This window comes from Rousettus aegyptiacus, unplaced genomic scaffold (genome assembly GCF_014176215.1).
Source record: "Rousettus aegyptiacus isolate mRouAeg1 unplaced genomic scaffold, mRouAeg1.p scaffold_m13_p_18, whole genome shotgun sequence".
NCBI lineage: Eukaryota > Metazoa > Chordata > Mammalia > Chiroptera > Pteropodidae > Rousettus > Rousettus aegyptiacus.
In genome coordinates, this window is record NW_023416293.1 from 3,546,533 (window position 1) to 3,559,527 (window position 12,995).

Consider the following 12,995-nt stretch of genomic DNA (forward strand, 5'->3'; position numbering starts at 1 on the left):
CCTTACCCCGGGGCAGGAAGCTGGGATCCACGGTCACCTTTGCTCGGCTTCCGAGACTGGCTGCACCGCTGACGCCAGACACGCGCACGAGGTCTGTTTACTAACTCGCCCGCGCGGGGAGACCCAGCGCCGGCAGCCCCGCCCCGCCCCCGGCGGCCCCGCCCCCCACCCCGGCCGCTCTCATTGGCTGCGCGCCGTCGCCGGCCGAACGCCGCTCAGCGCGGGGCAGCGTGCTCAGCCCGTGCGCTCGGCCCATGGCCAATCGAAACCAAGGGCGGAACGGGAGTAGCCAATGGGAGGCTGCCCAGCGCGCAGGGCCCTCCCCTTTTTACCTCCCGGCTGCCCTTTCCCCAAGCTGGGAAAAACCGTGGTGAACGTGCAACTGTGGGTGGGGTAAGTGCCCTGCCGCGCGCGCTACCCGAGGATCAGCCCTTCCGCGCGGTGAGGCGGCGGCCATGGCCGCGGTGGCCAGCTTTTGCCGTCACCTCCGGGCCTCTGAGTGGGCCTGGAAGGGCAGGCAGCAGAAGGAGCGGACGAGACTGCAGCTGGCACGGCTTGAGCGCCGGACGTGGCCTGTCCTGTGCCCGCCTAGATGTCGCCAAGGCCCCTCCCAGTTTCCCCACCCAGTGCTCGCAGAAGGGAAATTGCTGAGGGCCGGGACAATGGCGTTTCCACCTCCGGCGTCCAGGCTAACCGTGTTGGGTTTGGGCTGGGCGCCATCCCCAAAACAAGAAGCCCAGGGGGCCGGGGGCATGCTGTCTGTGCCCTCAGGTAGGGGCACCTAAGAGGTGACCCATGGAGCGTGCAGCTCTCCGCTGGGCTCAGAGACCCCAGTCGTGTGTCCTTGCCCGCTAGTCTCCACGCAGAGGCTCCGGCCGGGGGACAGGCCAGCACGGGGAAGGAGCGAAACGGCAGGCATTCGGTCCCTGGTGGCTCCGTGAGGGCGACCTCCCAAGTGAATCCAGCTAACACGCAGAACTACCCTGGGAGAACTGCCTCCCTCCGCCGACAGCTGTGCCTCCAAATCACTCATTTGTTTAACCGGAGAATTCAGATCTGAGCCAGAGTCTGACAGCCCCCCAGCCCACCGCATGATTCCCACAGGCTGGTCTGCAGCTCTGTCCAAGGTAGTTAGCGGAGCTTTCCGCGAAAAGAAAAAAAAAAACTAGTGAATTTTTCATAAAACTATTCAAGGCAGAGGATTGTTCTTTTTTCCTCTGAGACTATTTTTTTTGGAATTAATATTTAACTTTTTGGAAAACTTTTTTTCTAGTTGACATAAAATATATTAGTTTCAGGTGTATGATATAGTGTTTTGATATTTATATACCTTACAGTGTGACCACCACACTAAGTCTACTGCCTTGCAAAGTTATTATAATATTGTGGACTATATGCCTCTTTATTTCTTTCTTCTTGAAACTTGTTTATTATAAGTAATATTAATAATATTACTTATAAAAAACTTCTATATTGATGCCTGAAATGGGGGCAGGGTCATTTATTATATAGGCATACCCCAGAGGTATTGCAAGCTCACCATATCACCCCAATAAAATGAGTCATGTGAATTTTTTGGGTTCCCAGTGCACATGAAATTATGTTTAGAGTACACTACTGTAGTCTATTAAGTGTACAATGCCATTATGTCTAAAAATACAACACAAATACCTTAATTAAAAATATTTTATTGCTAAAAAATGCTAACATGTCACCTTCACCAAGTCATGATCTTTTTGCTGATGGAGTCTTGCCTTGTCGTTGATGGTTACTGACTGGGGAGGTAGTTGCTGAAGGTTTGGTTGGCTGTGGCAGTTTATAAAAATAAGACAATGCAGTTTGCTGCATCAATTAATGCTTTCAATTTGTAGCATACAATGCTGTTTGATAGCATTTTATCCACGGTAGAACTTATAAAATTGGAGTCAGTTCTCTCAAACCCTGCCACTGCTTTATTAACTTAATTTACGTCATATTCTGAATTCTTTGTTGTAATTTCAACAGTCCTCACAGCGTCTTCACCAGGAAGAGATTCCACCTCAAGCAACCACATTCTTTGCATCTGTAAGAAGCAACTCCTCGCCTGTTCGTTTCGTCGTGAAGTCGCAGCAGTTCAGTCACTACTTCTAGTGACTCAGGCTCTACTTCTAGTTCTCTTGCTACTTCCTCCACTGAAGTCAGGAATCTCTGTCAGTCATCCATGAGGGTTGGAATCAACTTCTTCCAAACTCTCGTTAATGTTGATATTCCGACCTCAATCCTTTCTTTCCAGGTTTTCAGTTTGTTCGAGGCAGGGTTGCTACAAACCTTCAATTTATTAATAAAAAAAAAAAAATTGCAACATCTGCAAAGTACAGCAAAATGAAGAGCAGTAGAATGAGGTACAGCTGTACGGCTTTCAGTCCATGAATTTTCCATGACACCTTGAGAAACCACTGTTTGGGAAATGCCGGGTTAGGTGATCGCTGGGGTCTCCCTTCCCCTAAAACTTTTTCCTAGTTTTAAAAAACCTTTGAACATTTTAATTGATTTCAATCTTTCATTCGGTAATACAGTCACATGATTTTTTAAATAAAATATTTTTAAAAGGTTTGTAGTGAATAGTCTCCCCCTACTCCGTCTCCCCACATCCCAACCCAAGTGCCCCCACAACCTCCCACACACATGTAACCTCTGATACTGAGTTTCTCATCTCTTCAAAGTTCCCTTATACATACATAAGCAAATGCAAATATATGCTCGTGTTTTACACAAATGGTCATACTGCACACTATCCTTTTTCTTTTTTAACGACATAGCTTAGAGCTCTTTCCAAATTTGCACACAGTGAGCACCCTCCTTTTTTTCAGTATTACGTGATGTGGACGAACCATAATTCACTTAACCACTCTCCTATTGGTGGTCATGACGACTGTTTGAGTTCTTTTGCTATAGTGAATAATCCTGTTTATTTTCAAAATGTGATTAATTTGGACCTAGGCAAGGCTGGGTTGGCTCATGGCGAGAACAGTGCTATTGCAGAGCCCACAAATGTCCTTGCTGTACTTAGAGGCCTGACACCCATGACTCACCAGCTCTAAGATGCATGACACGCAAACACCCAGTGGTGAAAACAGTTCATTTCTGGAGTACCAGGGATGCACCACCAGAGGCCACAATCTGAGGAGGTCGCCAGACTCGGGGAAAATCCTACCCAGTCCTGCTAAGAGAATGACTTCAAGGAATTCCCAGGCCTGTTCAATTGAGACAAGACTAATTACTGTTATTAGCTGACTGCACAATTAGAAGTAATTAAGCACATTACAGAAGAAGCTCAGCTCCCCACAGCTGGAAAAACCCCAGTCAGCCCCGTAACACCGTCTGCTGCTTCTGTTTTTCCTTAGCCTACGTCTGCCGCATGTGTCTGCCTTCTCGATAGGGCATTATTTTTCCCTTTCAGATTAATTTCTTTTCGACATATTGTAGCACATGGACATGAGCCAAGTATGCCAAATCGCTGCTCTAATTCTTCTATTTTAAAATCAAGATATAATTTACGTGCAGTAAAATGCACAGATCTTCAGTCTGTACAGTTCATATGTTGTTACAAATGAATCGCTCATGCAACCAGCACCCCAATTAAAATATAGAACAATATTTCCCCTCCAAAAAGTTCCTTCATTCCTCTCTAATTGCCACACACACACACACACACACACACACACCTCCAGGCAACTGTTCTACGTTGATTTTCTTAAGGAGAAATAACATTATATGATGAATTGTACCCTCTGAATCTAAAATGAGTATATAACTCATTCTATTGTCCTTAAATTCTTGAATGTGTGTGGAGAGTCACCCCAGTTACTGAACATGTGTTTTACTTTTTTCTCAGTCACTGCATACTTTAAAAAAATTTTTTAATTCATTTGAATTTAGGAGTAGTTTCTAGATGAGCTGAGTCTAATTACGTCAATCTCTTACACTACTTTCTTCTGAGACATCCAGAACCAGGTTTAAGAGAGCGAGGTTGGGAAGGGAAGTCTGGACAAGGCAGGACGGGGTGCCCCAAACGGAGCCTTCTGCAGGCAGGAAGTGCCATCACAGCAGGTGGAGGTGCCGCAAGGAAACGAATCTCAACTCGAAGGTGAGGACAGACCCAGGACACACACAAGATTCCAGTTTGCCAATGACCAAGGATGTTGAAAGTCAGTGTGAACTGTCAGTGAGTACCAGAGGGCCTGACTTTCTTGGGTAAAATAAGCAATTTCTAGAAAAGACAAAGAAGCATGGACCTACAAGTCCGACTAAGGAAGAATATCCCACTGGTGATTGAACCCCGGGTTCCATTTGTTTCCCTGGGCTAGTGAGAGAGGTGTCAGCCCCCTGGGCATGGTAAGGCATTTCACATGGCTGCCCCCACCCCATGAACCCCAGGAGTGTGTGTGTGGTGGGGAAAGGGTATGCCGGGAGGAAGTCAAAGAAGGCAGGGCAGATCGCTCTTTTGGGGGCATGTGTAGCTCATGGTGCTTTGGATCTGAGGAGGACCAAGATAGGGGTTCTTGCATCCCCAAGGAGACCCCGAACTACCTCTTACCCAGAGTCTCTGTAACAGCTTGTGCCTGGGTGGGTCTGGGAGCTGTGGGTTTAACTGAGGAGCAGAGCGATGAGATCATGGCCCTGGACCACTAGTGAGGAACAATGGTCACCAAGCTCAGTGACAGGAGTGGGACTGTCCTACCCAGGAGGCGCAGAGACCGGGGGACTTGTATGGGCGCCAGACTGACTAGAAACCAGTGGTCCCTGCTTGCGTGTGAAAGTCAGACTGACCCCGCCCCCCACTCTGGACAGTATAAGCTGGGGTTTGGGGACATGTGGGTGAAGGAGCCCCATGAAGGAGATACCGAACTTCCTGTTAATCGGGCCAATGGGGAATTAAGCCAGTTTTCTTTATGGGAGGAATTTTCAAAAGATAAGATCACCTTGCACCCTAACCTTGCAGGACAAAGCTATCTGCTCAGGTATACCTGAACCCAGAAATCTCTTTGCACTGGGGTAACATGTCCTGCCTCAGCAGTGACTTCTAGAACTTGTGCTCCCGCTCACCTGGGCTGCCACCTTTCTCCATCTCCCCCTTGGCTGTCTGCCTCTGGGGCTCTGCTCTTACTGTCCCCTTGCCTCCAGTGGCCTCCCTTCCCACCTATAATAGTTAAAGTCCTACTCATTCTTTAAGACCTAATTCCAATTGACATGCTACATGTCGCCTTTCTGATCCCCTTGACCGGAAGCAGTCTGTCTGTCTGTCTCTCTCTCTCTCTCTCTTACTTTTACAGTACTTTATTTTAGCATTTACATGCTTCTTTTTCATATCATGCTTAATAGTGTATTGTAATTATTTGTCAACTTTATATCTAATCAATCTTAAACCTCATATCTCAATATCTCCCACAGTGCCTTATACCTAGAAAGTAACCCCTAAATTTCAAAAAATAAGAATAAAAATTGCTGCCCAAGTGCGGTAGACAGTGGAGATGTCTTCCCTCCCCTTTGTGTAGTCACCATCAGTGTGAGTAGCACCAGCCTCACCCAATTCTAGGGGTGCTGTAAGTCCCTGATGGCATAAGCCAATCCCAACCCACCTGAAAAGTGATAGGTTTCTTTGAGCCGGAGCCAGTCAGCACACGGCAGGCCCACAGTGATTGGTCCTGGAGTGGTCCAATCAGAACAAAGCACAGGCCTCATGCTCACTGGTTATGGGAAGTAATAACCCCTTTCTCCTTAGACTAATTGTCATTGTCGAGAAATTCCAGCTGAGTTGTTCAATTCCAGCTGAGCTGCTGCACGCAGGCCTCTGGCAACCATAAGAAAGCCAGGCAAGAAAGGAATCTGGCCCACAAGGGAAGACAGGCAGAGAGAATCAGAGAAATGGAGCTGGAACCCTGACTAGCTTACACTGGAAGCCCTAACATTGAACTTTTCCGCCATGGAAACCAATAAATTCTCTTCATGGTTTCTCTTACTTGCAACCCAAATCGTCCGCACCAGCACGTGTTCAAGCAGTACATACCACCCATGCACACCTGACTTTTACTTGGGAGAGGGAAAAAAAACACATCTCCAATTCCTAGGTTGGCTACAATGTTTGTGTTTACAAAATTGCACACTTAAAGCTTTTGATAATTAGCAGGACATGGAACTGATTTTTTAAAAATAGTTTTTCATTAATTTCTGTATTGAAAATGATTTTACGATTTTAACCTGAATTCCTAAGAATATCTCAGACTCTAGCAACTGTAATAAATTGTAGATATTTTTCCTTTTAAAAAGTGAACATAAGACTAGACTTCAGGTAGTAAGCATACAAATAGTGTACAGATGTTGTTATAACACCTGAAATTTATACAATGTTATTAACCAATGTTATATCAATAAATCTGATTTTAAAATTAACATGTTTGTGGCCCCTTTAATAGTACTTAAAAAGCTCAACTTTTACCTTAATGTGGAGTTTGTATTTTCAACATTTTTCTTGGAAGATGAAATGGGGTTCTAATAACTAGAAGGTGATATGACTTTTTCTTGACTGGTTGGTTCTATGCCTTGACCTTCTTGACAACTTTGTTTTCAGATTTTCCCAGCTGCTTGTTTATTGGCTCTCTTGGCAAGCATCCCTGAGTCTCTCCTCCAGGGACCTAGTTCCTTGTGAACTGGGACCATGTCTTGGCCTCTTTCATAACCCATGCCCTCTGCATGCCATGCGGAGTCCCATAGCTTCTCAAGGGCTGGTGGACAGCCCATGGAAATTTCCACAGCAGCTGCTCAGCCCCAGCCCCCCTCCGCCCCGCCACCCAGGACCTGGTCTACAAGTCCTATCAGCCCAAGGACACGGAACCTGGCTCTGGGTCAGGCCCTAGGTCTATTTATGACTTTTTATCTCAGGGTTTGCACCTTGGCACTTCGCATTCAGGAAATCTCCACTCCCGCTCACCAGTACACACACACACACACACCCACACACACACACACGTCCTTATCTGGAGAAGAGGTGAACAGTGGGCCAGATACACTCGCTTCCTTCACGGCTGCCTGGGTGGCCCTGATGTCTCCCTACTTTGGTTCGTTCTTCTTGGTTTGTGGCCTGCATCCTTCGATGGGAACAGAGAAAACCTGACATTCAGATAAAATAGCTTTATGACCACTGATGAGCTTATTCATTTGTGTCTCCCGTGTTCCCCCTTGCTAGAAAAAATGTGTTTCTCAAGGGAGCAGGATGCTCTTCTTCATTCCCACTGTCCATAGCCCTGAGCTCAGTTCTGTGACAGGACTAGTCATTGACCAACCCAAAGCCACTGTGGGAGCCATGCAGGGAAGAGCTGAGCCCACGAGAGACCAGGGGCTCGTGGTGCCTGAGGGGAGACAGGTGAGGAGCTACCTTGCTTCTACCTCAGCAGCATCTCTCTCTCCTCCCGGGCAAGGAGTGAGAGGAAGGGACTCAGAGCCGGAGTTCTCCCATTCCACCAGGTCCCTTGGGCACGTTACAGGACTCAGTGTCCTGAGGTGCCAAATACCTGACCTAGCTACTTAAATCTTTTATTTTATGATATTACCATCATTATTTTTAGCAATGGCTGTATTTACTAAGCAACACAGATGCCAGCTGAAGCCTCCCTAGATAAGATTGGCTCTCAAGTCCACTGCACATCCTGTGAAAATCTAAACCTCCCCAAAAGTGTGGCCAGTTCCCAGGAGGCCGGGGCGGAAGGCGGGAGGAGGCTTACATTCCCACAGTCACCTCTGGCCCTGCGCCCCTGCAATGCTGAGTTCCATCAGTTCGTGGGCTGTCTGGTCATCTGTGTGCTGTCCCCATCCAACCCCTTTAGGGGAATAGAGGGGACCTATACAACTTCGAATTAAGTATCAACTTCAAATTAAGCACTATTTTGGATCAAATTCTGCACAACCAGAAGAATCTGTTTGTAAAGTAAAAGTGAGCGGAAGCTCACTGTCCTCAGGAGTCTAAGGCTGGACCTGCTAGATGGTCAAGGGCATGCCAAGATTTAGGAAGGAGCATCCCAAGATATCTGGAGAAAAGTTATGTGTGACTGATCTTGTGATGCGAGAATAAAGGAAAGATGGCTAAGCAGGACCAAAGGAAGTGATAAATTGCAAATGATCCCAAAGAAGAGAAAGAAAAAGACAAGACCACAATTAACTATGACTAGAGGCAGGTGGACAGGTCAGCAAGGTATTCCTTTGCACACTGCTGGCTGATAAAAGCGCTGGCATCTTCATCACGTGACTTCCAAGGTTGCCCTGGGAGTTGTCTCCACTCCATATGGGAGGTTTTAACGGGTCAGGCCTGGCAGTGGCACATGCCACTTCTGCCCATGTTCTATTGGCCAGAACTCAGTCACACGGCCATGCTCAACTGCAGGGGAACCTGGGAAATGTAGTCTGTGTGCTCAGAAGGTAGAGAAGAGCATGGATTTTGTCCAGTACACTCCTTAACTTTTCCTTATTAAAGAGGATAATAAGGGTGGAAAGTTGAAGAACACTATCAGTAAGAGGAATTGAACCTCCAAGTATGGAAAGAGATAGTAAGAGAGCAACTTGCCGCCCCAGAAGAGCTGTCTTCTGACGTGGAGAAGTTACACCCAAGGGTGCTCAGACAAGTTCACTCCATCTTTGAGGAGCTTTCATGACCAGAAGTGCTGCTGGAAGACTAAAGAGGCAGGCGATGTCATCCTGATTTTCATAAAGCCGAAGAAATTGCAATCTGAAAAGTACGCACTAGTCGACTTGACATTAATATGGGACGAATGGCTAGAAGAGATGATCAAATGCGTGGTCTTAAACACACACACACAAAAGAACAGATCACAAAGAACCTGCATGTGGTCCAGGGTTCATGTCCTCCTGTGAAAGAATTAGCCTTAACTATGTTCATATGCTTAGACTTAATGATACTGCAGGAAATTTGTACTAAGGAATCAATGCAAATGATGGACAAAGTTATTTTGCACACAAAAAAAAATGTTATCACTGATTTATAATAGCAAAAACTTAGATATAACTTAAAAGTACAGCAATAGGGGAATGATTATACAACTTATTGGTTGTTAATACAACTAAGTATTATAAAGTCTTTAAAACTATTTCAAAGAATTTTTAATAATGTGAGAAAATGCTTATGAAATTCTGTCGATGAAAAAAATAAGGATGCAGATATCAGAGAATGTACGCTCCCAGGATTCTGTCTCCAGTGGTTCCTGTTCTCTCAGTATTTTTACCTATGTCTCAGGTAAACATCTAGAACTGCACCGTTCAGTATGATATCCGCTAGCCGTATGTGACTATTTACATTTAAATTAATTCAAATTATAACAGCAGCAAGAGCGAAACAACCTGTTGTATCCAAGGGAACCTCCATCCGACTATAAGCAGAATTTTCAGCAGAAATTTTGCAAGCCAGAAGGGAGTGGCACAATATATACAAAGTGCTGAAAGAGAAAACTGCCAACCAAGAGTACTCTACCTCGTACAGCTGTCCTTCAGAATTGGAAAGAGTTTTCCAGACAAGCAAAAGTTGAAGGATTTAAATGAAATGCACTATGGCCATGCCACCCTGAACATGCCCGATCCCGGCTGATCTTGGAAGCTAAGCAGTACTTGGATGGGAGCCCACCTAGGAATATCAGGTGCTATAGGCATTAAACAAAAAAATGCAATGCAATTTAAAATTACAATTACCATGTAAAAATACAACTTAAAATTCAGTCCCATGGTTGCACTAGCCTCATTTCAAGTGCTCAGTAGAAATTGCTGCTGGCTACCATATTGGACAGCAGGGAGCATTTCCATCATTCCAGAAAATCTACTGGAAAATGCTGGTCTCGCTGTAATGCTTATCAGTTTCATGGAGGACACCAGGCTGAAAGGGTCAGCCTCCCAGATGACCACCACGGGCTGACGCAAGGAGCCAAGTCTAACCAGTGGAACAGATGGTAAGTGTAATATCCTCCATGAGAGCTCCAAAAGACAACTGCAGAGGCACAGAAGAATTGTGGAGAAGATGATTTTGCTTAAAGACATGCTCCCTATGCATCTATTGCACCGACCCCAAATAATGCTGCTACCCCAAATAATGAGACCTTGAGCTGAATTCATGAAGTATACAGTTCAGAACAAGAAAGTGACAGTTCCAAACTACACTGAACAAATTGCACTGAGAGTTCAATGGATTTTCCTTCGGGGGTGTTTTCAGAACGAGAATTGGCTGTAATAAATTTGATTAAATAGAAAACACAATTTGCATCAAGGACCGCTATTGGTTATAAGCAGATCGCAATTAGGAACGCGGAATATGGGAGAGAAAAAACTGTTACGAATAGCCCAGCTACGAGGTTTTAGTGGCTTTGTGCCTTGTTTATTAAACAATGAGCCACAATGGTGACAGAAGTGGCGAGACTGATGGGAAACCGTTACGATGGCTGGGGAGCGGGGGGGGGGGGGGAGGTGCGGGAGGGAGACTGCTACCCTCGAGCGAAAGCCAGAGGCAATCAAGGGATGGTTAAGCTTTCACAGTCTAAAAAAAAAAAATCTTACATTAGATAAGAACTCCTCTTTAAAAAATTGTTTTGTTTTGGTTTTTTTGATAACGTGTGATTTCCTAAAAACGTAACTATAGTATTTTAGTGAAGTGGACAGAATTGTGTTCAGTTTTGAGTATTTCAGTCCAAAAAGGGGTGCTGAAGTACCTGAGTACGAGAATAAGGAGCCAAACGGATAAAGTTCTAGAAACAACGGCAAACGGAGGATAGTAGAACGGGAAGTAATGCGTGTGTACCTGGGAGAAAGGGGCGTGACTGGAGCGGGAGTGGGAATTCAGCTCCACACAAGGAAGGGCTTCCCAACGGCAAGAGCAGCACGGGGTGGTGGGCAAGGCCAGAGGCCACAGTCACGCCAGCCTGCGTTTGCATTCTGGAACTTTCTAGCCATGTGACCTTGGGCAAGTTACTTAGCTCTTCTAAGCCTCATTTTCTTCACCTGTAAAAGGAGATGATGGCTTTTGTCTTAGTGTTATTCAAAGAACTGAATAATTATGCCTAATGCTTGCCATAGCAGCCGGCACATATCAAACCATCTATCAATGTTATCTCTCAGCTACTATGGTTTTTCCAGCAGAGTCTGCAAGATCACTTATGTGAGGAACCATAGAACAGAATTCTGCACTGATAGGTAGGATGTATTATGGTAATACTAGCAACCTAGAAGTTAAAAGGTGATGCAGCCTTTAGTATTTCCCCTGAATTGTAAATCCCCCATCATACCTGGCCACAGAACCCCTTTTCACGGACCATCTTGAGGGAAGAGAGTATTGTGAACACATTTTAGAAAACATTGAATTAGACGATTTCTGAGATTCTTTTTCTGACATCTGAAAGTCGTGAATTTCCAACGCAGTGGTTTATCGAGCACTGATTACGAGCCAGGCACTGAATTAAGCACTTTATATACCTAATACATGACTGTCACAGCAACCCAAAGAGTGTCTCATCATCCCCTTTGTACAGATGAGAAAAGTGAGACTCAGAGAGGTTAAGCGACTTGCCCAAGGTCACCAGCTAACATGTGGGATGGTAACTTTGCGCCTCCTTCGAAACCCTGCTCTTACCCACCAGGCCATACTTTAGCACAGACTGGTATTTTGCATATGACTGAGTCGACTGAGTGTGATGATGAATATTCACGGGAAAAAAAACAACATGAAGCCGGCATCATGGGAAGAGGGAAAGAGCACACACAAACCGGGAGCCAGGAGACTCGGGCCCTGAGGCCTCGTCTCACCAACTTCGATCTCGTGCCCTTTCTACCGACCAGCGTTCGAGCCAGCGATTCATGCCAGCTTGCTTCCAAGTTTGGGGAAGAGGTCGCTGGGACTGCTAGATAAGAAAGTGAGAGATTATCTCTGTAGTAAATGACCACGAGGCTTTCTTTTCCATTGCTAGAGATGTCCATGTGTTGTCCCCGTAGAAAGGAGGCCCTCGTTTGGGGTAAAGCTTCCCAAATGCTCTTCCATCTTTATCCAAGATGAGCTAAAAGAGAAGTGAGATTCCTTTGCTCCCTCTCTCATCTCAACACTGTGGATGAAAAAGGGATTCTGTGATAAATCTGACGAGTCCAATGACTAAAAGTAACTTCACGGGGTGATGTGATCATAAATTCCTAACTGGGCAGGTTATGGTGCGTAGTCACACTCCAGGCAAATAATTTCTTTAGTAAAAGGCTCATCTTTGCCTTAAGCAAGCTTTGTCCATTATTCCTGTGCATCTAGGTTGACACGCGTTTGAAATGCCTCTTTTTGAGACCCTGTCAAGAGAGCTCATGGTCTTGTAAACTATCCTGTGATCCAATCCCCACCTTGCTCTCTCCCACCTTCACGCCGTCTTCCTTCAGTTCCTTCCTTAACACCAAATGCATAAAAGAAACCGCAAAACTGTCATCCTCCAGAGCATTTGAGATCTTGCTCCCCAGCAACTGTCTTCATTTTGGCTCAACTCTTGTACAAATTGTATACAGGTTTGGACGTTTGTTCCGTTGACACGGTAAAGAATACAGGGTGCTCTCCCCTCACAGACAAGGGCAAGAGGAACGAACACTTCGGATTAAAGCTGAGATTCTGGCAAATAGGCTTCTCAGCTCAGCTCTGCATGGCATCGTGGTGATGTTCACCGAACATGTCAAGCCCTGCCATGCAGTCAGGTTCCAGAATGAACCAAAAGCCCGGTCCTCTTCTGGCCGGGTCAATGGGAGGAGACACTCAGGGCCTGAGCCTTCTACAGGCAAAGACTTGGGCTTAATCATCTGTGCTCTGCCAGCACCATGGGTCAGAGAACTGAATGGAACTCAGTGCCCAACTGTGAAAACCTGGGCGTGAGGTCCGCGTCGCAGCTCCTGCGGAATCTGCTGCCCTCGTGTGGCCATCCTGGCTCACAGCTAATAGAGGCGGAAATTCA

General features: G+C 45.9%; 1 protein-coding gene and 1 long non-coding RNA gene across 2 annotated transcripts in view; one reads left to right on the forward strand and one right to left on the reverse strand.

Annotated features, from left to right (window-relative positions):
• The window catches only part of COQ8A (coenzyme Q8A), a 38,179-nt gene extending 38,036 nt beyond the window's left edge, over positions 1-143 (reverse strand). The window contains exon 1 of the mRNA XM_036235388.1: positions 7-143. The gene's annotated coding sequence lies outside the window, so the exon portion shown is untranslated. The remainder of the gene's footprint in view (positions 1-6) is intronic.
• A 201-nt stretch (positions 144-344) lies between these two features.
• On the forward strand, positions 345-2,592 carry LOC118613346. Its single transcript, XR_004955392.1, has 2 exons — positions 345-393; positions 2,005-2,592. It is a non-coding gene; the product is annotated as an uncharacterized LOC118613346 (long non-coding RNA).
• Positions 2,593-12,995: the final 10,403 nt, after the last annotated feature.